This window comes from Scyliorhinus torazame, chromosome 26 (assembly GCF_047496885.1).
Source record: "Scyliorhinus torazame isolate Kashiwa2021f chromosome 26, sScyTor2.1, whole genome shotgun sequence".
Classification (NCBI taxonomy): domain Eukaryota; kingdom Metazoa; phylum Chordata; class Chondrichthyes; order Carcharhiniformes; family Scyliorhinidae; genus Scyliorhinus; species Scyliorhinus torazame.
In genome coordinates this window covers 31120313-31145762 of record NC_092732.1, presented here as the reverse complement: position 1 = coordinate 31145762, position 25450 = coordinate 31120313, and positions in this window count along the sequence as shown.

Below are 25450 nucleotides of genomic sequence, written 5' to 3'. Positions count from 1 at the left end.
AGAGAGATAAGGAATGGGGATAGAGAGAGTGAGTGGAGAGAGAGAGGGAATGGAGAGAGAGAGAGAATGGAGAGAGACAGAGAGGGAATGGAGAGTGGGAGGGAATGGGGAGAGAGGGAGAGAATGTAGAAAGAGAGAGAGGGAATGGAGAGAGAGAGAGAGGGAATGGAGAGAGAGAGAGAGAATGGGAGAGAGGGAATGGAGAGAGAGAGAGAATGGAGAGAGAGAGGGAATGGAGAGAGAGAGAGAGAGAGGGAATAGAGAGAAAGAGAAGGGGGAATAGAGAGAGAGAGAGAGCGAGAGAGAGAGAGGGAATGGAGAGAGTTAGAGGGAGGAAATGGAGAGAGAGAGGGGGACTGGAGAGACAGAGAGAGAGAATGGAGAGAGAGAGGGGGGAATGGAGAGAGAGAGAATTGAGAGCGAGAAAGAGAGGGAATGGAGAGAGAGAGGGAATGGAGAGAGAGAGAGAGAATGGGAGAGAGGGAATGGAGAGAGAGAGAGAATGGAGAGAGAGAGGGAATGGAGAGAGAGAGGGAATGGAGAGAGAGAGAGAGAGGGAATGGGGAGAGAGAGTGTGACTGGAAAGAGAGAGGGGGATTGGTGAGAGAGATGGAGAGAATGGAGAGAGAGAGAGCGGGAATGGAGAGAGAGAGGGAATGGGGAAAGAGAGAGAGGGAAAGGAGAGAGAGAGAGGGAAAGGAGATAGAGAGGGAGGGAATGGAGAGAGAGAGCGGGGGAATGGAGAGAGAAAGAGAGAATGGAGAGAGAGAGAGAGAATGGAGAGAGAGAGAGGGAATGGAGAGAGAGTGAGAGAGCGAATGGAGAGAGAGGGAGAGAATGGAGAGAGCGAGAGAGAGGGAATAGTGAGAGAGATGGAGAGAATGGAGAGAGAGAGAGAGAGCGGGAATGGAGAGAGATAGGGAATGGAGAAAGAGAGAGAGGGAATGCAGAGAGAGAGAGAATGGAGAGAGAGAGAGAGAGGAAATGGAGAGAGAGAGAGAATGGAGAGAGCGAGGCAATGGAAGAGAGAGAGAGAGAGAGCGAATGGGGAGAGAGGGAGATAATGGAGAGAGTGAGAGAGAGAGGGAATGGTGAGAGAGAGAGAGGGAATGGAGAGAGAAAGAATGGAGAGAGAGGGAGAGGGAATGGAGAAAGGGAGGGAATGGAGAGAGAGGAAATGGAGACAGAGAGAGAGAGAGAATGGAGAGAGAGAGAGGGGGGATTGGAGAGACAGAGAGAGCGAGAGGGAATGGACAGAGAGAGAGAGGGAATGGAGAGAGAGAGAGGGAATGGAAGAGAGAGAGAGTGAAAAAGAGGGAATGGAGAGGGAGAGAGAGGGGGACTGGAGAGAGAGAGGGGGGGAATGGAAAGGAGAGAGAGAGAGAATTGAGAGTGAGAGAGGTGGGATGGAGAGAGAGAGAGAGGGGGGGAAAGGAGAGAGAGAGGGAATGGAGAGAGTGAGAGGGGGAATGGAGAGAGAGGGAGAAAATGGAGAGAGAGAGGGGGGGAATGGAGAGAGAAGGAGAGAATGGAGAGAGAGAGAGAGGGAATGGAGAGAGAGAGGGGGAATGGAGAGCGAATGGAGAGGGAGGGAGAGAATGGCGAGAGAGGGAAAGAATGGAGAGAGGGAATGGAGAGAGAGAGAGTGAGGGAATGGAGAGAGAAAAAGAGAGGGAATGGAGAGAGAGAGCGAATGGAGAGAGAGGGAGAGAATGGAGAGAGAGAGAGAGAGAGAGGGAATGGTGAGAGATGGAGAGAATGGAGAGAGAGCGGGAATGGAGCGAGAGAGAGAATGGAGAAAGAGAGAGGGAAAGGAGAGAGAGAGGGAAAGGATAGAGAGAGGGAGGGAATGGAGAGAGAGAGAGGGGGGAATGGAGAGAGAAAGAGAAAGAGAAAGAAATTGAGAGAGAGAGGGGGGCAATGGAAGAGAGAGATTGAGAGAAAGAGGGAATGGAGTGAGAGAGAGGGGGAGAATGGAGAGACAGAGAGAGAGAGAGGAAATGGACAGAGATAGAGGGAATGGAAAGAGAGAGAGAGGGAATGGAGAGAGAAAGTGAATGGAAGAGAGAGAGAGAGAGAAAGAGGGAATGGAGAGAGAGAGAGGGGGGGGAATGGAGGGAGAAGGGGGGGGGAATGGAAAGGAGAGAGAGAGAATGGAGAGTGAGAGAGGGGGGATGGAGAGAGAGAGAGAGAGAGGCGGGAAAGGAGAGAGAGAGAGGGAATGGAGAGAGTGAGAGGGGAATGGAGAGAGAGAGAAAGAGGGAATGGAGAGAGAGAGGGGGGGAATGGAGAGAGAGGGAGAGAATGGCGAGAGAGGGAGAGAATGGAGAGAGAGAGAGAGAATAGAGAGAGAGAGAGTGAGGGAATGGACAGAGAGAGAGAGGGAATGGAGAGAGAGAGAGGGAATGGAAGAGAGAGAGAGGGAGAAAGAGGGAATGGAGAGGGAGAGAGGGGGGGAATGGAGAGAGAGAAGGGGGAATGGAAAGGAGAGAGAGAGAGAATGGAGAGTGAGAGAGGGGGGATGGAGAGAGAGAGAGGGGGGAAAGGAGAGAGAGAGGGAATGGAGATAGTGAGAGGGGGAATGGAGAGAGAGGGAGGAAATGGAGAGAGAGAGGGGGGAATGGAGAGAGAAGGAGAGAATGGGGAGAGAGAGAGAGGGAATGGAGAGAGAGAGGGGGAATGGAGAGCGAATGGAGCGGGAGGGAGAGAATGGCGAGAGAGGGAAAGAATGGAGAGAGAGAGGGAATGGAGAGAGAGAGAGTGAGGGAATGGAGAGAGAAAGAGAGAGGGAATGGAGAGAGAGAGAGAGAGCGAATGGAGAGAGAGGGAGAGAATGGAGAGAGAGAGAGAGAGAGGGAATGGTGAGAGAGATGGAGAGAATGGAGAGAGAGAGAGCGGAAATGGAGCGAGAGAGAGAGAATGGAGAAAGAGAGAGGGAAAGGAGAGAGAGAGAGGGAAAGGATAGAGAGAGGGAGGGAATGGAGAGAGAGAGAGGGGGGGAATGGAGAGAGAAAGAGAAAGAGAAAGAAATTGAGAGAGAGAGAGGGGCAATGGAAGAGAGAGATTGAGAGAAAGAGGGAATGGAGTGAGAGAGATGGGGAGAATGGAGAGACAGAGAGAGAGAGAGGAAATGGACATAGAGAGAGGGAATGGAAAGAGAGAGAGAGGGAATGGAGAGAGAAAGCGAATGGAAGAGAGAGAGAGAGTGAAAGAGGGAATGGAGAGAGAGAGGGGGGGGGAATGGAGAGAGAAGGGGGGAATGGAAAGGAGAGAGAGAGAATGGAGAGTGAGAGAGGGGGGATGGAGAGAGAGAGGGGGGAAAGGAGAGAGAGAGGGAATGGAGAGAGTGAGAGGGGAATGGAGAGAGAGAGAAAGAGGGAATGGAGAGAGAGAGAGAGGGGGAATGGAGGGAGAAGGGGGGGGAATGGAAAGGAGAGAGAGAGAATGGAGAGTGAGAGAGGGGGGATGGAGAGAGAGAGAGAGAGAGGCGGGAAAGGAGAGAGAGAGGGAATGGAGAGAGTGAGAGGGGAATGGAGAGAGAGAGAAAGAGGGATGGAGAGAGAGGGGGGGAATGGAGAGAGAGGGAGAGAATGGCGTGAGAGGGAGAGAATGGAGAGAGAGAGAGAGAATAGAGAGAGAGAGAGTGAGGGAATGGAGAGAGAATGACAGAGGGAATGGAGAGAGAAGGAGAGAATGGAGAGAGAGAGAGAGAGGGGAGGATGGAGAGAGAGAGAGCGGGAATGGAGAGAGAGAGAGGGAAAGGAGATAGAGAGGGAGGGAATGGAGAGAGAGAGCGGGGGAATGGAGAGAGAAAGAGAGAATGGAGAGAGAGAGAGAGAGAATGGAGAGAGAAAGAGAGAGGGGGAATGGAGAGAGAGTGAGAGAGCGAATGGAGAGAGAGGGAGAGAATGGAGAGAGCGAGAGAGAGGGAATGGTGAGAGAGATGGAGAGAGAGAGAGAGAGCGGGAATGGAGAGATATAGGGAATGGAGAAAGAGAGAGTGGGAATGGAGAGAGACAGAGAATGGAGAGAGAGAGAGAGGGAATGGAGAGAGAGAGAGAGAGTGGAGAGAGCGAGGCAATGGAAGAGAGAGAGAGAGAGAGAGCGAATGGGGAGAGGGAGTTAATGGAGAGAGTGAGAGAGAGAGGGAATGGTGAGAGAGAGAGAGGGAATGGAGAGAGAAAGAATGGAGAGAGAGGGCGAGGGAATGGAGAGAGGGAGGGAATGGAGAGAGAGAGAGAGGGGGATTGGAGAGACAGAGAGAGCGAGAGGGAATGGACAGAGAGAGAGAGGGAATGGAGAGAGAGAGAGGGAATGGAAGAGAGAGAGAGCGAGAAAGAGGGAATGGAGAGGGAGAGAGAGGGGGAATGGAGAGAGACAGAATGGAGAGAGAGGGAATGGAGAGAGTGAGAGAGAATGGAGACTGAGGGAGAGGGAATGGAGAGAGAATGGAGAGAGATGTCAAGGGAATGGAGAGAGAGGGAATGGAGAGAGAGAGAGAGAATGGGAGAGGGGGAATGGAGACAGAGAGAATGGAGAGAGAGAGAGAGGGAGTGGAGAGAGGGAGAGAATGGAGAGAGAGAGAGAGGGAGGGAATGGAGAGAGAGAGAGAATGCAGAGAGAGAGAGAGAGGGAGTGGAGAGAGAGAGAGAGGGAATGGAGAGAGAAAGAATGGAGAGAGAGGGAGAGGGAATGGAGAGAGGGAGGGAAAGGAGAGAGAGGAAATGGAGACAGAGAGAGAGAGAATGGAGAGAGAGAGATGGGGGGGGATTGGAGAGACAGAGAGAGCGAGAGGGAATGGACAGAGAGAGAGGGAATGGAGAGAGAGAGAGCGAGAAAGAGGGAATGGAGAGGGAGAGAGAGGGGGAATGGAGAGAGAGAGAATGGAGAGAGAGGGAATGGAGAGAGTGAGAGAGAATGGAGACAGAGGGAGAGGGAATGGAGAGAGAATGGAGAGAGAGGTGAAGGGAATGGAGAGAGAGAGAGAGGGAATGGAGAGAGAGAGAGAGAATGGAGAGAGAGAGAGAGAATGGAGAGAGAGGGGGGAATGGAGAGAGAGAGAATGGAGAGAGAGAGAGAGAGAGAGAGGGAGTGGAGAGAGAGAGGGGGAATGGATTGAGAGAGGGAGGGCATGGAGAGAGAGTGAGAGGGAATGGAGCGAGAGAGAGAGATAAGGAATGGGGATAGAGAGAGTGAGTGGAGAGAGAGAGAGGGAATGGAGAGAGAGAGAGAGAGAAAGGAGAGAGACAGAGAGAGGGAATGGAGAGAGGGAGGGAATGGGGAGAGAGGGAGAGAATGTAGAAAGAGAGAGAGGGAATGGAGGGAGAGGGAGAGAATGGAGAGAGAGAGATAGAGAGGGAATAGAGAGAGAGAGAGAGAATGGAGAGAGAGGGTGGAATGGAGAGAGAGAGAGTGAGAGAACGGAGAGAGAGGCAATGGAAGAGAGAGTGAGAGAGGGTAAAGAGGGAATGGAGAGAGATAGTGACGGAATGGAGAGAGAGAGAGAGAGAGCAAGGGAATCGAGAGAGAGAGCGGGGGAATGGAGAGAGAAAGAGAGAATGGAGAGAGAGAGAGAGAGAATGGAGAGAGAGAGAGGGGGGAATGGAGAGAGAGTGAGAGAGCGAATGGAGAGAGAGGGAGAGAATGGAGAGAGCGTGAGAGAGGGAATGGTGAGAGAGATGGAGAGAGAGAGAGAGCGGGAATGTAAAAGGGGAGGCGGAGTTGCGCTACTTGTTCAGGAGAGTATCACAGCTATACAGCGAGAGGACACCTCAGAGGGCAGTGAGGCTATATGGGTAGAGATCAGGAATAAGAAGGGTGCAGTCACAATGTTGGGGGTATACTACAGGCCTCCCAACAGCCAGCGGGAGATAGAGGAGCAGATAGGTAGACAGATTTTGGAAAAGAGTAAAAACAACAGGGTTGTGGTGATGGGAGACTTCAACTTCCCCAATATTGACTGGGACTCACTTAGTGCCAGGGGCTTAGACGGGGCAGAGTTTGTAAGGAGCATCCAGGAGGGCTTCTTAAAACAATATGTAAACAGTCCAACTAGGGAAGGGGCGGTACTGGACCTGGTATTGGGGAATGAGCCCGGCCAGGTGGTAGATGTTTCAGTAGGGGAGCATTTCGGTAACAGTGACCACAATTCAGTAAGTTTTAAAGTACTGGTGGACAAGGATAAGAGTGGTCCGAGGATGAATGTGCTAAATTGGGGGAAGGCTAATTATAACAATATTAGGCGGGACCTGAAGAACATAGATTGGGGGCGGATGTTTGAGGGCAAATCAACATCTGACATGTGGGAGGCTTTCAAGTGTCAGTTGAAAGGAATACAGGACAGGCATGTTCCTGTGAGGAAGAAAGATAAATACGGCAATTTTCGGGAACCTTGGATGACGAATGATATTGTAGGCCTCGTCAAAAAGAAAAAGGAGGCATTTGTCAGGGCTAAAAGGCTGGGAACAGACGAAGCCTGTGTGGCATATAAGGAAAGTAGGAAGGAACTTAAGCAAGGAGTCAGGAGGGCTAGAAGGGGTCATGAAAAGTCATTGGCAAATAGGGTTAAGGAAAATCCCAAGGCTTTTTACACTTACATAAAAAGCAAGAGGGTAGTCAGGGAAAGGGTTGGCCCACTGAAGGATAGGCAAGGGAATCTATGTGTGGAGCCAGAGGAAATGGGCGAGGTACTAAATGAATACTTTGCATCAGTATTCACCAAAGAGAAGGAATTGGTAGATGTTGAGTCTGGAGAAGGGTGTGTAGATAGCCTGGGTCACATTGTGATCCAAAAAGACGAGGTGTTGGGTGTCTTAAAAAATATTAAGGTAGATAAGTCCCCAGGGCCGGATGGGATCTACCCCAGAATACTGAAGGAGGCTGGAGAGGAAATTGCTGAGGCCTTGACAGAAATCTTTGGATCCTCGCTGTCTTCAGGGGATGTCCCGGAGGACTGGAGAATAGCCAATGTTGTTCCTCTGTTTAAGAAGGGTGGCAGGGATAATCCCGGGAACTACAGGCCGGTGAGCCTTACTTCAGTGGTAGGGAAATTACTGGAGAGAATTCTTCGAGACAGGATCTACTCCCATTTGGAAGCAAATGGACGTATTAGTGAGAGGCAGCACGGTTTTGTGAAGGGGAGGTCGTGTCTCACTAACTTGATCGAGTTTTTCGAGGAGGTCACTAAGATGATTGATGCAGGTAGGGCAGTAGATGTTGTCTATATGGACTTCAGTAAGGCCTTTGACAAGGTCCCTCATGGTAGACTAGTACAAAAGGTGAAGTCACACGGGATCAGGGGTGAACTGGCAAGGTGGATACAGAACTGGCGAGGCCATAGAAGGCAGAGGGTAGCAATGGAGGGATGCTTTTCTAATTGGAGGGCTGTGACCAGTGGTGTTCCACAGGGATCAGTGCTGGGACCTTTGCTCTTTGTAGTATATATAAATGATTTGGAGGAAAATGTAACTGGTCTGATTAGTAAGTTTGCAGACGACACAAAGGTTGGTGGAATTGCGGATAGCGATGAGGACTGTCTGAGGATACAGCAGGATTTAGATTGTCTGGAGACTTGGGCGGAGAGATGGCAGATGGAGTTTAACCTGGACAAATGTGAGGTAATGCATTTTGGAAGGGCTAATGCAGGTAGGGAATATACAGTGAATGGTAGAACCCTCAAGAGTATTGAAAGTCAAAGAGATCTAGGAGTACAGGTCCACAGATCACTGAAAGGGGCTACACAGGTGGAGAAGGTAGTCAAGAAGGCATACGGCATGCTTGCCTTCATTGGCCGGGGCATTGAGTATAAGAATTGGCAAGTCATGTTGCAGCTGTATAGAACCTTAGTTAGGCCACACTTGGAGTATAGTGTTCAATTCTGGTCGCCACACTACCAGAAGGATGTGGAGGCTTTAGAGAGGGTGCAGAAGAGATTTACCAGAATGTTGCCTGGTATGGAGGGCATAAGCTATGAGGAGCGATTGAATAAACTCGGTTTGTTCTCACTGGAACGAAGGAGGTTGAGGGGCGACCTGATAGAGGTATACAAAATTATGAGGGGCATAGACAGAGTGGATAGTCAGAGGCTTTTCCCCAGGGTAGAGGGGTCAATTACTAGGGGGCATAGGTTTAAGGTGAGAGGGGCAAAGTTTAGAGTAGATGTACGAGGCAAGTTTTTTACGCAGAGGGTAGTGGGTGCCTGGAACTCACTACCGGAGGAGGTAGTGGAGGCAGGGACGATAGGGACATTTAAGGGGCATCTTGACAAATATATGAATAGGATGGGAATAGAAGGATACGGACCCAGGAAGTGTAGAAGATTGTAGTTTAGTCGGGCAGTATGGTCGGCACGGGCTTGGAGGGCCGAAGGGCCTGTTCCTGTGCTGTACATTTCTTTGTTCTTTGTTCTTTGAATGGAGAGATATAGGGAATGGAGAAAGAGAGAGAGGGAATGGAGAGAGACAGAGAATGGAGAGAGAGAGAGAGGGAATGGAGAGAGAGAGAGAGAGAATGGAGAGAGCGAGGCAATGGAAGAGAGAGAGAGAGAGAGCGAATGGGGAGAGAGGGAGATAATGGAGAGAGTGAGAGAGAGAGGGAATGGTGAGAGAGAGAGAGGGAATGGAGAGAGAAAGAATGGAGAGAGAGGGCGAGGGAATGGAGAGAGGGAGGGAATGGAGAGAGAGGAAATGGAGACAGAGAGAGAGAGAATGGAGAGAGAGAGAGAGGGGGATTGGAGAGACAGAGAGGGAATGGAAGAGAGAGAGAGCGAGAAAGGGGGAATGGAGAGGGAGAGAGAGGGGGAATGGAGAGAGAGAGAATGGAGAGAGAGGGAATGGAGAGAGTGAGAGAGAATGGAGACTGAGGGAGAGGGAATGGAGAGAGAATGGAGAGAGATGTAAAGGGAATGGAGAGAGAGAGAGAGGGAATGGAGAGAGAGAGAGAGAATGGGAGAGGGGGAATGGAGACAGAGAGAATGGAGAGAGAGAGAGAGGGAGTGGCGAGAGGGAGAGAATGGAGAGAGAGAGAGAGAGAGGGAGGGAGTGGAGAGAGAGAGAGAATGGAGAGAGAGAGAGAGAGAGAGAGAGGGAGTGGAGAGAGAGAGAGAGGGAATGGAGAGAGAAAGAATGGAGAGAGAGGGAGAGGGAATGGAGAGAGGGAGGGAAAGGAGAGAGAGGAAATGGAGACAGAGAGAGAGAGAATGGAGAGAGAGAGAGAGGGGGGGATTGGAGAGACAGAGAGAGCGAGAGGGAATGGACAGAGAGAGAGAGGGAATGGAGAGAGAGAGAGGGAATGGAAGAGAGAGAGCGAGAAAGAGGGAATGGAGAGGGAGAGAGAGGGGGAATGGAGAGATAGAGAATGGAGAGAGAGGGAATGGAGAGAGTGAGAGAGAATGGAGACAGAGGGAGAGGGAATGGAGAGAGAATGGAGAGAGAGGTAAAGGGAATGGAGAGAGAGAGAGAGGGAATGGAGAGAGAGAGAATGGAGAGAGAGGGGGGAATGGAGAAAGAGAGAATGGAGAGAGAGAGAGAGAGAGAGAGGGAGTGGAGAGAGAGAGGGGGAATGGATTGAGAGAGGGAGGGCATGGAGAGAGAGTGAGAGGGAATGGAGCGAGAGAGAGAGATAAGGAATGGGGATAGAGAGAGTGAGTGGAGAGAGAGAGGGGGAATGGAGAGAGAGAGAGAGAGAAAGGAGAGAGACAGAGAGAGGGAATGGAGAGAGGGAGGGAATGGGGAGAGAGGGAGAGAATGTAGAAAGAGAGAGAGGGAATGGAGGGAGAGGGAGAGAATGGAGAGAGAGAGATAGAGAGGGAATAGAGAGAGAGAGAGAGAGAGAGAATGGAGAGAGAGGGGGGAATGGAGAGAGAGAGAGTGAGAGAACGGAGAGAGAGGCAATGGAAGAGAGAGTGAGAGAGGGTAAAGAGGGAATGGAGAGAGATAGTGACGGAATGGAGAGAGAGAGAGAGAGAGAGCGAGGGAATCGAGAGAGAGAGATAGAGAGAGGGGGAATGGAGAGAGGGAGAATGGAGAGAGAGAGAGAGGGAATGGAGAGAGAGAGAGAGAGAATGGGAGAGAGGGAATGGAGAGAGAGAGAATGGAGAGAGAGAGGGAATGGAGAGAGAGAGAGAGAGAGGGAATGGGGAGAGAGAGAGTGACTGGAGAGAGAGAGGGGGATTGGTGAGAGAGATGGAGAGAATGGAGAGAGAGAGAGCGGGAATGGAGAGAGAGAGAGGGAAAGGAGATAGAGAGGGAGGGAATGGAGAGAGAGAGCGGGGGAATGGAGAGAGAAAGAGAGAATGGAAAGAGAGAGAGAGAGAGAGAATGGAGAGAGAGAGAGAGGGGGAATGGAGAGAGAGTGAGAGAGCGAATGGAGAGAGAGGGAGAGAATGGAGAGAGCGAGAGAGAGGGAATGGTGAGAGAGATGGAGAGAGAGAGAGAGAGCGGGAATGGAGAGATATAGGGAATGGAGAAAGAGAGAAAGGGAATGGAGAGAGACAGAGAATGGAGAGAGAGAGAGAGGGAATGGAGAGAGAGAGAGAGAGAATGGAGAGAGCGAGGCAATGGAAGAGAGAGAGAGAGAGAGAGCGAATGGGGAGAGGGAGATAATGGAGAGAGTGAGAGAGAGAGGGAATGGTGAGAGAGAGAGAGGGAATGGAGAGAGAAAGAATGGAGAGAGAGGGCGAGGGAATGGAGAGAGGGAGGGAATGGAGAGAGAGAGAGAGGGGATTGGAGAGACAGAGAGAGGGAATGGAAGAGAGAGAGAGAGAGAAAGAGGGAATGGAGAGGGAGAGAGAGGGGGAATGGAGAGAGAGAGAATGGAGAGAGAGGGAATGGAGAGAGTGAGAGAGAATGGAGACTGAGGGAGAGGGAATGGAGAGAGAATGGAGAGAGACTGAGGGAGAGGGAATGGAGAGAGAATGGAGAGAGAGTGAGTGGAGAGAGAGAGAGGGAATGGAGAGAGAGAGAGAATGGAAAGAGAGAGGGAATGGAGAGAGAGAGAGAGTGAATGGGGAGAGAGAGAGTGACTGGAGAGAGAGAGGGGGATTGGTGAGAGAGATGGAGAGAATGGAGAGAGAGAGCGGGAATGGAGAGAGAGAGGGATTGGGGAAAGAGAGAGAGGGAAAGGAGAGAGAGAGAGGGAAAGGAGTTAGAGAGGGAGGGAATGGAGAGAGAGAGCGGGGGAATGGAGAGAGAAAGAGAGATTGGAGAGAGAGAGAGAGAATGGAGAGAGAGAGAGAGAGGGAATGGAGAGAGAGAGAGAGAAAGGAGAGAGACAGAGAGAGGGAATGGAGAGAGGGAGGGAATGGGGAGAGAGGGAGAGAATGTAGAAAGAGAGAGAGGGAATGGAGGGAGAGGGAGAGAATGGAGAGAGAGAGAGATAGAGAGGGAATAGAGAGAGAGGGAGAGAGAGAGAGAGAGAATGGAGAGAGAGGGGCGAATGGAGAGAGAGAGAGTGAGAGAACGGAGAGAGAGGCAATGGAAGAGAGAGTGAGAGAGGGTAAAGAGGGAATGGAGAGAGATAGTGACGGAATGGAGAGAGAGAGAGAGAGAGAGAGCGAGGGAATCGAGAGCGAGAGCGGGGGAATGGAGAGAGAAAGAGAGAATGGAGAGAAAGAGAGAGAGAATGGAGAGAGAGAGAGAGGGGGAATGGAGAGAGAGTGAGAGAGCGAATGGAGAGAGAGGGAGAGAATGGAGAGAGAGGGAATGGTGAGAGAGATGGAGAGAGAGAGAGAGAGCGGGAATGGAGAGATAGAGGGAATGGAGAAAGAGAGAGAGGGAATGGAGAGAGACAGAGAATGGAGAGAGAGGGCGAGGGAATGGAGAGAGGGAGGGAATGGAGAGAGAGGAAATGGAGACTGAGAGAGAGAGAATGGAGAGAGAGAGAGAGGGGGATTGGAGAGACAGAGAGAGCGAGAGGGAATGGACAGAGAGAGAGAGGGAATGGAGAGAGAGAGAGGGAATGGAAGAGAGAGAGAGCGAGAAAGAGGGAATGGAGAGGGAGAGAGAGGGGGAATGGAGAGAGAGCGAGAGAGAATGGAGAGAGCGAGGCAATGGAAGAGAGAGAGAGAGAGAGCGAATGGGGAGAGAGGGAGATAATGGAGAGAGTGAGAGAGAGAGGGAATGGTGAGAGAGAGAGAGGGAATGGAGAGAGAAAGAATGGAGAGAGAGTGCGAGGGAATGGAGAGAGGGAGGGAATGGAGAGAGAGGAAATGGAGACTGAGAGAGAGAGAATGGAGAGAGAGAGAGAGGGGGATTGGAGAGACAGAGAGAGCGAGAGGGAATGGACAGAGAGAGAGAGGGAATGGAGAGAGAGAGAGGGAATGGAAGAGAGAGAGAGCGAGAAAGAGGGAATGGAGAGGGAGAGAGAGGGGGAATGGAGAGAGAGAGAATGGAGAGAGAGGGAATGGAGAGAGTGAGAGAGAATGGAGACTGAGGGAGAGGGAATGGAGAGAGAATGGAGAGAGATGTCAAGGGAATGGAGAGAGAGAGGGAGGGAGTGGAGAGAGAGAGAGAATGGAGAGAGAGAGAGAGAGAGAGAGGGAGTGGAGAGAGAGAGAGAGGGAATGGAGAGAGAAAGAATGGAGAGAGAGGGAGACGGAATGGAGAGAGGGAGGGAAAGGAGAGAGAGGAAATGGAGAGAGAGAGAGAGAATGGAGAGAGAGGGGGGAATGGAGAGAGAGAGAATGGAGAGAGAGAGAGAGAGAGAGAGAGAGGGAGTGGAGAGAGAGAGGGGGAATGGATTGAGAGAGGGAGGGCATGGAGAGAGAGTGAGAGGGAATGGAGCGAGAGAGAGAGATAAGGAATGGGGATAGAGAGAGTGAGTGGAGAGAGAGAGAGGGAATGGAGAGAGAGAGAGAGAAAGGAGAGAGACAGAGAGAGGGAATGGAGAGAGGGAGGGAATGGGGAGAGAGGGAGAGAATGTAGAAAGAGAGAGAGGGAATGGAGGGAGAGGGAGAGAATGGAGAGAGAGAGAGATAGAGAGGGAATAGAGAGAGAGAGAGAGAATGGAGAGAGAGGGGGGAATGGAGAGAGAGAGTGAGAGAACGGAGAGAGAGGCAATGGAAGAGAGAGTGAGAGAGGGTAAAGAGGGAATGGAGAGAGATAGTGACGGAATGGAGAGAGAGAGAGAGAGAGAGAGCGAGGGAATCGAGAGAGATAGAGAGAGGGGGAATGGAGAGAGGGAGAATGGAGAGAGAGAGACGGAGGGAATGGAGAGAGAGAGAGAGAGGGAATGGAGAGAGAGAGGGAGAGGTGGAATGGAGAGAGAAAGAGGGAATGTAGACTGAGAGAAAGTGAATGGAGAGAGAGAGTGAATGGAGACAGGGAAAGAGGAAATGGAAGAGAGAGAGTGAGAATGGAGAGAGAGAGAATGGAGAGAGAGAGGGGAATGGAGAGAGAGAGAGGGAATGGAGAGAGAGAGAGGGAATGGAGAGAGAGAGTGAATGGAGAGAGAGGGAATGGAGAGAGAGGGGGGAATGGAGAGAGAGAGAATGAAGAAAGAGAGAGAGAGAGGGAATGGAGAGAGAGAGGGAATGGAGAGAGAGAGAGGGAATGGAGAGAGAGAGAGGATGGAGAGAGAGAGAGAGGGGGGGGAATGGAGAGAGAGAGAGAGAGAGGGAATAGAGAGAAAGAGAAGGGGGAATAGAGAGAGAGAGAGCGAGAGAGAGAGAGGGAATGGAGAGAGTGAGAGGGAGGAAATGGAGAGAGAGAGGGGGACTGGAGAGAGAGAGAGAGAGAGAATGGAGAGAGAGAGGGGGGAATGGAGAGAGAGAGAATGGAGAGCGAGAAAGAGAGGGAATGGAGAGAGAGAGGGAATGGAGAGAGAGAGAGAGAGAATGGGGAGGGAGAGGGAGTGAGAGAGAGAGGGAATGGAGAGACAGAGAGAGAGAGAATGGATAGAGAGAGGGAATGGAGAGAGAGGGAATGGAGAGAGAGAGATTGGAGAGAGGGAATGGCGAATGAGAGAGAGAGAGAATGGGAGAGAGGAAATGGAGAGAGAGAGAATGGCGAGAGAGAGAGGGAATGGAGAGAGGGAAAGAGGGAATGGAAGAGAGAGAGTGAGAGAATGGAGAGAGAGGGAATGAAGAGAGAGAGAGAGAGAATGGGGAGAGAGAGTGAGAATGGAGAGAGAGAGGGAATGGGGAGAGAGAGAGAGAGAATGGAGAGAGAGGGAGAGGAAATGGAGAGAGAGAGAGAATGGAGAGAGAGGGAATGGAGAGAGTGAGAGAGAATGGAGACAGAGGGAGAGGGAATGGAGAGAGAGGTAAAGGGAATGGAGGGAGAGAGAGGGGGAATGGAGAGAGAGAGGGGGAATGGATTGAGAGAGGGAGGGCATGGATAGAGAGTGAGAGGGAATGGAGCGAGAGAGAGAGATAAGGAATGGGGATAGAGAGAGTGAGTGGAGAGAGAGAGAGGGAATGGAGAGAGAGAGAGAATGGAAAGAGAGAGGGAATGGAGAGAGAGAGAGAGAGTGAATGGGGAGAGAGAGAGTGACTGGAGAGAGAGAGGGGGATTGGTGAGAGAGATGGAGAGAATGGAGAGAGAGAGCGGGAATGGAGAGAGAGAGAGAGGGATTGGGGAAAGAGAGAGAGGGAAAGGAGAGAGAGAGAGGGTAAGGAGATAGAGAGGGAGGGAATGGAGAGAGAGAGAGCGGGGGAATGGAGAGAGAAAGAGAGAATGGAGAGAGAGAGAGAGAATGGAGAGAGAGAGAGAGAGGGAATGGAGAGAGAGTGAGAGAGCGAATGGAGAGAGAGGGAGAGAATGGAGAGAGCGAGAGAGAGGGAATGGTGAGAGAGATGGAGAGAATGGAGAGAGAGAGAGTGAATGGAGACAGGGAAAGAGGAAATGGAAGAGAGAGAGTGAGAGAATGGAGAGCGTGAGAATGGAGAGAGAGAGAATGGAGAGAGAGAGGGGGAATGGAGAGAGAGAGAGGGAATGGAGAGAGAGAGAGTGAATGGAGAGAGAGAGAGAGGGAATGGAGAGAGAGTGGGGAATGGAGAGAGAGAGAATGAAGAAAGAGAGAGAGAGAGGGAATGGAGAGAGAGAGGGAATGGAGAGAGAGAGAGAGAATGGAGAGAGAGAGAGGATGGAGAGAGAGAGAGGGGGGGATGGAGAGAGAGAGAGAGAGGGAATAGAGAGAAAGAGAAGGGGGAATAGAGAGAGAGAGAGAGCGAGAGAGAGAGAGGGAATGGAGAGAGTGAGAGGGAGGAAATGGAGAGAGAGAGGGGGGAATGGAGAGAGAGAATGGAGAGCGAGAAAGAGAGGGAATGGAGAGAGAGAGGGAATGGAGAGAGAGAGAGAGAGAATGGGGAGGGAGGGAGAGGGAGTGAGAGAGAGAGGGAATGGAGAGACAGAGAGAGAGAGAATGGACAGAGAGAGGGAATGGAGAGAGAGAGAGGGAATGGAGAGAGAGAGATTGGAGAGAGGGAGAGAGGGAATGGCGAGAGAGAGAGAGAGAGAATGGGAGAGAGGAAATGGAGAGAGAGAATGGCGAGAGAGAGAGGGAATGGAGAGAGGGAAAGAGGGAATGGAAGAGAGAGAGTGAGAGAATGGAGAGAGAGGGAATGGAGAGAGAGAGAGAGAATGGGGAGAGAGAGTGAGAATGGAGAGAGAGAGGGAATGGAGAGAGAGAGAGAATGGGAGAGAGGGAATGGAGAGAGAGAGGGAATGGGGAGAGAGAGAGAATGGAGAGAGAGGGAGAGGAAATGGAGAGTGAGAGAGAATGGAGAGAGAGGGAATGGAAAGAGTGAGAGAGAATGGAGACAGAGGGAGAGGGAATGGAGAGAGAATGGAGAGAGAGGTAAAGGGAATGGAGGGAGAGAGAGGGGGAATGGAGAGAGAGAGGGGGAATGGATTGAGAGAGGGAGGGCATGGATAGAGAGTGAGAGGGAATGGAGCGAGAGAGAGAGATAAGGAATGGGGATAGAGAGAGTGAGTGGAGAGAGAGAGAGGGAATGGAGAGAGAGAGAGAATGGAGAGAGAGAGGGAATGGAGAGAGAGAGAGAGAGTGAATGGGGAGAGAGAGAGTGACTGGAGAGAGAGAGGGGGATTGGTGAGAGAGATGGAGAGAATGGAGAGAGAGAGAGTGGGAATGGAGAGAGAGAGGGAATGGGGAAAGAGAGAGAGGGAAAGGAGAGAGAGAGAGGGAACGGAGATAGAGAGGGAGGGAATGGAGAGAGAGAGCGGGGAATGGAGAGAGAAAGAGAGAATGGAGAGAGAGAGAGAGAGAGGGAGGGAGTGGAGAGAGAGAGAGAATGGAGAGAGAGAGAGAGAGAGAGAGGGAGTGGAGAGAGAGAGAGAGGGAATGGAGAGAGAAAGAATGGAGAGAGAGGGAGAGGGAATGGAGAGAGGGAGGGAAAGGAGAGAGAGGAAATGGAGACAGAGAGAGAGAGAATGGAGAGAGAGAGAGAGGGGGGGGATTGGAGAGACAGAGAGAGCGAGAGGGAATGGACAGAGAGAGAGAGGTAATGGAGAGAGAGAGAGGGAATGGAAGAGAGAGAGCGAGAAAGAGGGAATGGAGAGGGAGAGAGAGGGGGAATGGAGAGAGAGAGAATGGAGAGAGAGGGAATGGAGAGAGTGAGAGAGAATGGAGACAGAGGGAGAGGGAATGGAGAGAGAGGTAAAGGGAATGGAGAGAGAGAGAGAGGGAATGGAGAGAGAGAGAGAGAATGGAGAGAGAGGGGGGAATGGAGAGAGAGAGAATGGAGAGAGAGAGAGAGAGAGGGAGTGGAGAGAGAGAGGGGGAATGGATTGAGAGAGGGAGGGCATGGAGAGAGAGTGAGAGGGAATGGAGCGAGAGAGAGAGATAAGGAATGGGGATAGAGAGAGTGAGTGGAGAGAGAGAGAGGGAATGGAGAGAGAGAGAGAATGGAGAGAGAGAGGGAATGGAGAGAGAGAGAGAGAGAAAGGAGAGAGACAGAGAGAGGGAATGGAGAGAGGGAGGGAATGAGGAGAGAGGGAGAGAATGTAGAATGAGAGAGAGGGAATGGAGGGAGAGGTAGAGAATGGAGAGAGAGAGATAGAGAGGGAATATATATATAGAGAGGGAGAGAGAGAATGGAGAGAGGGGGGAATGGAGAGAAAGAGAGTGAGAGAACGGAGAGAGAGGCAATGGAAGAGAGAGTGAGAGAGGGTAAAGAGGGAATGGAGAGAGATAGTGACGGAATGGAGAGAGAGAGAGAGAGAGAGAGAGCGAGGGAATCGAGAGAGGGAGCGGGGGAATGGAGAGAGAAAGAGAGAATGGAGAGAGAGAGAGAGAGAATGGAGAGAGAGAGAGGGGGGGAATGGAGAGAGAGTGAGAGAGCGAATGGAGAGAGAGGGAGAGAATCGAGAGAGCGAGAGAGAGGGAATGGTGAGAGAGATGGAGAGAGAGAGAGAGAGCGGGAATGGAGAGATATAGGGAATGGAGAAAGAGAGAGAGGGAATGGAGAGAGACAGAGAATGGAGAGAGAGAGAGAGGGAATGGAGAGAGAGAGAGAGAGAGAGAATGGAGAGAGCGAGGCAATGGAAGAGAGAGAGAGAGAGAGCGAATGGGGAGAGAGGGAGATAATGGAGAGAGTGAGAGTGAGAGGGAATGGTGAGAGAGAGAGAGGGAATGGAGAGAGAAAGAATGGAGAGAGAGGGCGAGGGAATGGAGAGAGGGAGGGAATGGAGAGAGAGGAAATGGAGACAGAGAGAGAGAGAATGGAGAGAGAGAGAGAGGGGGATTGGAGAGACAGAGAGAGCGAGAGGGAATGGACAGAGAGAGAGAGGGAATGGAGAGAGAGAGAGGGAATGGAAGAGAGAGAGAGCGAGAAAGAGGGAATGGAGAGGGAGAGAGAGGGGGAATGGAGAGAGAGAGAATGGAGAGAGAGGGAATGGAGAGAGTGAGAGAGAATGGAGACTGAGGGAGAGGGAATGGAGAGAGAATGGAGAGAGATGTAAAGGGAATGGAGAGAGAGAGAGAGGGAATGGAGAGAGAGAGAGAGAATGGGAGAGGGGGAATGGAGACAGAGAGAATGGAGAGAGAGAGAGAGGGAGTGGAGAGAGGGAGAGAATGGAGAGAGAGAGAGAGAGAGGGAGGGAGTGGAGAGAGAGAGAGAATGGAGAGAGAGAGAGAGAGAGAGAGAGAGGGAGTGGAGAGAGAGAGAGAGGGAATGGAGAGAGAAAGAATGGAGAGAGAGGGAGAGGGAATGGAGAGAGGGAGGGAAAGGAGAGAGAGGAAATGGAGACAGAGAGAGAGAGAATGGAGAGAGAGAGCGAGGGGGGGATTGGAGAGACAGAGAGCGAGAGGGAAAGGACAGAGAGAGAGAGGGAATGGAGAGAGAGAGAGGGAATGGAAGAGAGAGAGAGCGAGAAAGAGGGAATGGAATGGGAGAGAGAGGGGGAATGGAGAGAGAGAGAATGGAGAGAGAGGGAATGGAGAGAGTGAGAGAGAATGGAGACAGAGGGAGAGGGAATGGAGAGAGAATGGAGAGAGAGATAAAGGGAACGGAGAGAGAGAGAGAGGGAATGGAGAGAGAGGGAATGGGAGAGGGGGGAATGGAGAGAGAGAGAATGGAGAGAGAGAGAGAGAGAGAGGGAGTGGAGAGAGAGAGGGGGAATGGATTGAGAGAGGGAGGGCATGGAGAGAGAGTGAGAGGGAATGGAGCGAGAGAGAGAGATAAGGAATGGGGATAGAGAGAGTGAGTGGAGAGAGAGAGAGGGAATGGAGAGAGAGAGAGAGAGAAAGGAGAGAGACAGAGAGAGGGAATGGAGAGAGGGAGGGAATGGGGAGAGAGGGAGAGAATGTAGAAAGAGAGAGAGGGAATGGAGGGAGAGGGAGAGAATGGAGAGAGAGAGATAGAGAGGGAATAGAGAGAGAGAGAGAGAGAGAGAGAATGGAGAGAGAGGGGGGAATGGAGAGAGAGAGAGTGAGAGAACGGAGAGAGAGGCAATGGAAGAGAGAGTGAGAGAGGGTAAAGAGGGAATGGAGAGAGATAGTGACGGAATGGAGAGAGAGAGAGAGAGAGCGAGGGAATCGAGAGAGAGAGATAGAGAGAGGGGGAATGGAGAGAGGGAGAATGGAGAGAGAGAGACGGAGGGAATGGAGAGAGAGAGAGAGAGAGGGAATGGAGAGAGAGAGGGAGAGGTGGAATGGAGAGAGAAAGAGGGAATGTAGACTGAGAGAAAGTGAATGGAGAGAGAGTGAATGGAGACAGGGAAAGAGGAAATGGAAGAGAGAGAGTGAGAATGGAGAGAGAGAGAATGGAGAGAGAGAGGTGGAATGGAGAGAGAGAGAGGGAATGGAGAGAGAGGGAATGGAGAGAGAGAGTGAATGGAGAGAGAGAGAGAGGGAATGGAGAGAGAGGGGGCAATGGAGAGAGAGAGAATGAAGAAAGAGAGAGAGAGAGGGAATGGAGAGAGAGAGGGAATGGTGAGAGAGAGAGGGAATGGAGAGAGAGAGAGGATGGAGAGAGAGAGAGAGAGAGAGCGGGAATGGAGAGAGAGAGAGAGAGAGGGAATAGAGAGAAAGAGAAGGGGGAATAGAGAGAGAGAGAGAGCGAGAGAGAGAGAGGGAATGGAGAGAGTGAGAGGGAGGAAATGGAGAGAGAGAGGGGGACTGGAGAGAGAGAGAGAGAGAATGGAGAGAGAGAGGGGGGAATGGAGAGAGAGAGAATGGAGAGCGAGAAAGAGAGGGAATGGAGAGAGAGAGGGAATGGAGAGAGAGAGAGAGAGAGAATGGGGAGGGAGGGAGAGGGAGTGAGAGAGAGAGGGAATGGAGAGACAGAGAGAGAGAGAATGGATAGAGAGAGGGAATGGAGAGAGAGGGAATGGAGAGAGAGAGATTGGAGAGAGGGAGAGAGGGAATGGCGAGTGAGAGAGAGAGAGAATGGGAGAGAGGAAATGGAGAGAGAATGGCGAGAGAGAGAGGGAATGGAGAGAGGGAAAGAGGGAATGGAAGAGAGAGAGTGAGAGAATGGAGAGAGAGGGAATGGAGAGAGAGAGAGAGAATGGGGAGAGAGAGTGAGAATGGAGAGAGAGAGGGAATGGGGAGAGAGAGAGAGAGAATGGAGAGAGAGGGAGAGGAAATGGAGAGAGAGAGAGAATGGAGAGAGGGAATGGAGAGAGTGAGAGAGAATGGAGACAGAGGGAGAGGGAATGGAGAGAGAATGGAGAGAGAGGTAAAGGGAATGGAGGGAGAGAGAGGGGGAATGGAGAGAGAGAGGGGGAATGGATTGAGAGAGGGAGGGCATGGATAGAGAGTGAGAGGGAATGGAGCGAGAGAGAGAGATAAGGAATGGGGATAGAGAGAGTGAGTGGAGAGAGAGAGAGGGAATGGAGAGAGAGAGAGAATGGAGAGAGAGAGGGAATGGAGAGAGAGAGAGAGAGTGAATGGGGAGAGAGAGAGTGACTGGAGAGAGAGAGGGGGATTGGTGAGAGAGATGGAGAGAATGGAGAGAGAGAGAGCGGGAATGGAGAGAGAGAGGGATTGGGGAAAGAGAGAGAGGGAAAGGAGAGAGAGAGAGGGAAAGGAGATAGAGAGGGAGGGAATGGAGAGAGAGAGAGCGGGGGAATGGAGAGAGAAAGAAAGAATGGAGAGTGAGAGAGCGAATGGAGAGAGATTGAGAGAATGGAGAGAGCGAGAGAGAGGGAATGGTGAGAGAGATGGAGAGAATGGAGAGAGAGAGAGTGAATGGAGACAGGGAAAGAGGAAATGGAAGAGAGAGAGTGAGAGAATGGAGAGAGTGAGAATGGAGAGAGAGAGAATGGAGAGAGAGAGGGGGAATGGAGAGAGAGAGAGGGAATGGAGAGAGAGAGAGTGAATGGAGAGAGAGAGAGAGGGAATGGAGAGAGAGTGGGGAATGGAGAGAGAGAGAATGAAGAAAGAGAGAGAGAGGGAATGGAGAGAGAGAGGGAATGGAGAGAGAGAGAGAGAATGGAGAGAGAGAGAGGATGGAGAGAGAGAGAGAGAGGGGGGGAATGGAGAGAGAGAGAGAGGGGGAATAGAGAGAAAGAGAAGGGGGAATAGAGAGAGAGAGAGAGCGAGAGAGAGCGAGGGAATGGAGAGAGTGAGAGGGAGGAAATGGAGAGAGAGAGGGGGACGGGAGAGAGAGAGAGAGAGAGAATGGAGAGAGAGAGGGGGGAATGGAGAGAGAGAATGGAGAGCGAGAAAGAGAGGGAATGGAGAGAGAGAGGGAATGGAGAGAGAGAGAGAATGGGGAGGGAGGGAGAGGGAGTGAGAGAGAGAGGGAATGGAGAGACAGAGAGAGAGAGAATGGATAGAGAGAGGGAATGGAGAGAGAGAGAGGGAATGGAGAGAGAGAGATTGGAGGGAGGGAGAGAGGGAATGGCGAGAGAGAGAGAGAGAGAATGGGAGAGAGGAAATGGAGAGAGAGAATGGCGAGAGAGGGAAAGGAGAGAGGGAAAGAGGGAATGGAAGAGAGAGAGTGAGAGAATGGAGAGAGAGGGAATGGAGAGAGAGAGAGAGAGAATGGGGAGAGAGTGAGAATGGAGAGAGAGAGGGAATGGAGAGAGAGAGAGAATGGGAGAGAGGGAATGGAGAGAGAGAGGGAATGGGGAGAGAGAGAGAGAGAGAGAATGGAGAGAGAGGGAGAGGAAATGGAGAGTGAGAGAGAATGGAGAGAGAGGGAATGGAAAGAGTGAGAGAGAATGGAGACAGAGGGAGAGGGAATGGAGAGAGAATGGAGAGAGAGGTAAAGGGAATGGAGGGAGAGAGAGGGGGAATGGAGAGAGAGAGGGGGAATGGATTGAGAGAGGGAGGGCATGGATAGAGAGTGAGAGGGAATGGAGCGAGAGAGAGAGATAAGGAATGGGGATAGAGAGAGTGAGTGGAGAGAGAGAGAGGGAATGGAGAGAGAGAGAGAATGGAGAGAGAGAGGGAATGGAGAGAGAGAGAGAGAGTGAATGGGGAGAGAGAGAGTGACTGGAGAGAGAGAGGGGGATTGGTGAGAGAGATGGAGAGAATGGAGAGAGAGAGAGCGGGAATGGAGAGAGAGAGGGAATGGGGAAAGAGAGAGAGGGAAAGGAGAGAGAGAGAGGGAAAGGAGATAGAGAGGGAGGGAATGGAGAGAGAGAGCGGGGGAATGGAGAGAGAAAGAGAGAATGGAGAGAGAGAGAGAGAGAATGGAGAGAGAGGGAGAGAATGGAGAGAGCGAGAGAGAGGGAATGGTGAGAGAGATGGAGAGAATGGAGAGAGAGGGAATGGTGAGAGAGATGGAGAGAATGGAGAGAGAGAGAGAGCGGGAATGGAGAGAGATAGGGAATGGAGAAAGAGAGAGAGGGAATGCAGAGAGAGAGAGAATGGAGAGAGAGCGAGAGGGAATGGAGAGAGAGAGAGAGAATGGAGAGAGCGAGGCAGTGGAAGAGAGAGAGAGAGAGCGAATGGGGAGAGAGGGAGATAATGGAGAGAGTGAGAGAGAGAGGGAATGGTGAGAGAGAGAGGGAATGGAGAGAGAAAGAATGGAGAGAGAGGGAGAGGGAATGGAGAGAGGGAGGGAATGGAGAGAGAGGAAATGGAGACAGAGAGAGAGAGAGAATGGAGAGAGAGAGAGGGGGGGGGATTGGAGAGACAGAGAGAGCGAGAGGGAATGGACAGAGAGAGAGAGGGAATGGAGAGAGAGAGAGAGGGAATGGAAGAGAGAGAGAGAGAGAAAGAGGGGATGGAGACGGAGAGAGAGGGGGAATGGAGAGAGAGAGGGGGGAATGGAAAGGAGAGAGAGAGAATGGAGAGTGAGAGAGGTGGGATGGAGAGAGAGAGAGAGGGTGGGAAAGGAGAGAGAGAGGGAATGGAGAGAGTGAAAGGGGGAATGGAGAGAGAGGGAGGAAATGGAGAGAGAGAGGGGGAATGGAGAGAGAAGGAGAGAATGGAGAGAGAGAGAGAGGGAATGGAGAGAGAGAGGGGGAATGGAGAGTGAATGGAGAGGGAGGGAGAGAATGGTGAGAGAGGGAAAGAATGGAGAGAGAATGGAGAGAGAGGTAAAGGGAATGGAGAGAGAGAGAGAGGGAATGGAGAGAGAGAGAGAATGGGAGAGGGGGAATGGAGACAGAGAGAATGGAGAGAGAGAGAGAGGGAGTGGAGAGAGAGAGAGAATGGAGAGAGAGAGAGAGAGAGAGAGGGAGTGGAGAGAGAGAGAGAGGGAATGGAGAGAGAAAGAATGGAGAGAGAGGGAGAGGAAATGGAGAGAGGGAGGGAAAGGAGAGAGAGGAAATGGAGACAGAGAGAGAGAGAATGGAGAGAGAGAGCGAGGGGGGGATTGGAGAGACAGAGAGCGAGAGGGAAAGGACAGAGAGAGAGAGGGAATGGAGAGAGAGAGAGGGAATGGAAGAGAGAGAGAGCGAGAAAGAGGGAATGGAATGGGAGAGAGAGGGGGAATGGAGAGAGAGAGAATGGAGAGAGAGGGAATGGAGAGAGTGAGAGAGAATGGAGACAGAGGGAGAGGGAATGGAGAGAGAATGGAGAGAGAGATAAAGGGAACGGAGAGAGAGAGAGAGGGAATGGAGAGAGAGGGAATGGGAGAGGGGGGAATGGAGAGAGAGAGAATGGAGAGAGAGAGAGAGAGAGAGGGAGTGGAGAGAGAGAGGGGGAATGGAGAGAGCGAGGCAGTGGAAGAGAGAGAGAGAGAGCGAATGGGGAGAGAGGGAGATAATGGAGAGAGTGAGAGAGAGAGGGAATGGTGAGAGAGAGAGGGAATGGAGAGAGAAAGAATGGAGAGAGAGGGAGAGGGAATGGAGAGAGGGAGGGAATGGAGAGAGAGGAAATGGAGACAGAGAGAGAGAGAGAATGGAGAGAGAGAGAGGGGGGGGGGGATTGGAGAGACAGAGAGAGCGAGAGGGAATGGACAGAGAGAGAGAGGGAATGGAGAGAGAGAGAGAGGGAATGGAAGAGAGAGAGAGAGAGAAAGAGGGGATGGAGACGGAGAGAGAGGGGGAATGGAGAGAGAGAGGGGGGAATGGAAAGGAGAGAGAGAGAATGGAGAGTGAGAGAGGTGGGATGGAGAGAGAGAGAGAGGGTGGGAAAGGAGAGAGAGAGGGAATGGAGAGAGTGAAAGGGGGAATGGAGAGAGAGGGAGGAAATGGAGAGAGAGAGGGGGAATGGAGAGAGAAGGAGAGAATGGAGAGAGAGAGAGAGGGAATGGAGAGAGAGAGGGGGAATGGAGAGTGAATGGAGAGGGAGGGAGAGAATGGTGAGAGAGGGAAAGAATGGAGAGAGAATGGAGAGAGAGGTAAAGGGAATGGAGAGAGAGAGAGAGGGAATGGAGAGAGAGAGAGAATGGGAGAGGGGGAATGGAGACAGAGAGAATGGAGAGAGAGAGAGAGGGAGTGGAGAGAGAGAGAGAATGGAGAGAGAGAGAGAGAGAGAGAGGGAGTGGAGAGAGAGAGAGAGGGAATGGAGAGAGAAAGAATGGAGAGAGAGGGAGAGGAAATGGAGAGAGGGAGGGAAAGGAGAGAGAGGAAATGGAGACAGAGAGAGAGAGAATGGAGAGAGAGAGCGAGGGGGGGATTGGAGAGACAGAGAGCGAGAGGGAAAGGACAGAGAGAGAGAGGGAATGGAGAGAGAGAGAGGGAATGGAAGAGAGAGAGAGCGAGAAAGAGGGAATGGAATGGGAGAGAGAGGGGGAATGGAGAGAGAGAGAATGGAGAGAGAGGGAATGGAGAGAGTGAGAGAGAATGGAGACAGAGGGAGAGGGAATGGAGAGAGAATGGAGAGAGAGATAAAGGGAACGGAGAGAGAGAGAGAGGGAATGGAGAGAGAGAGAGAGAATGGGAGAGGGGGGAATGGAGAGAGAGAGAATGGAGAGAGAGAGAGAGAGAGAGGGAGTGGAGAGAGAGAGGGGGAATGGATTGAGAGAGGGAGGGCATGGAGAGAGAGTGAGAGGGAATGGAGCGAGAGAGAGAGATAAGGAATGGGGATAGAGAGAGTGAGTGGAGAGAGAGAGAGGGAATGGAGAGAGAGAGAGAGAGAAAGGAGAGAGACAGAGAGAGGGAATGGAGAGAGGGAGGGAATGGGGAGAGAGGGAGAGAATGTAGAAAGAGAGAGAGGGAATGGAGGGAGAGGGAGAGAATGGAGAGAGAGAGATAGAGAGGGAATAGAGAGAGAGAGAGAGAGAGAGAGAATGGAGAGAGAGGGGGGAATGGAGAGAGAGAGAGTGAGAGAACGGAGAGAGAGGCAATGGAAGAGAGAGTGAGAGAGGGTAAAGAGGGAATGGAGAGAGATAGTGACGGAATGGAGAGAGAGAGAGAGAGAGCGAGGGAATCGAGAGAGAGAGATAGAGAGAGGGGGAATGGAGAGAGGGAGAATGGAGAGAGAGAGACGGAGGGAATGGAGAGAGAGAGAGAGAGAGGGAATGGAGAGAGAGAGGGAGAGGTGGAATGGAGAGAGAAAGAGGGAATGTAGACTGAGAGAAAGTGAATGGAGAGAGAGTGAATGGAGACAGGGAAAGAGGAAATGGAAGAGAGAGAGTGAGAATGGAGAG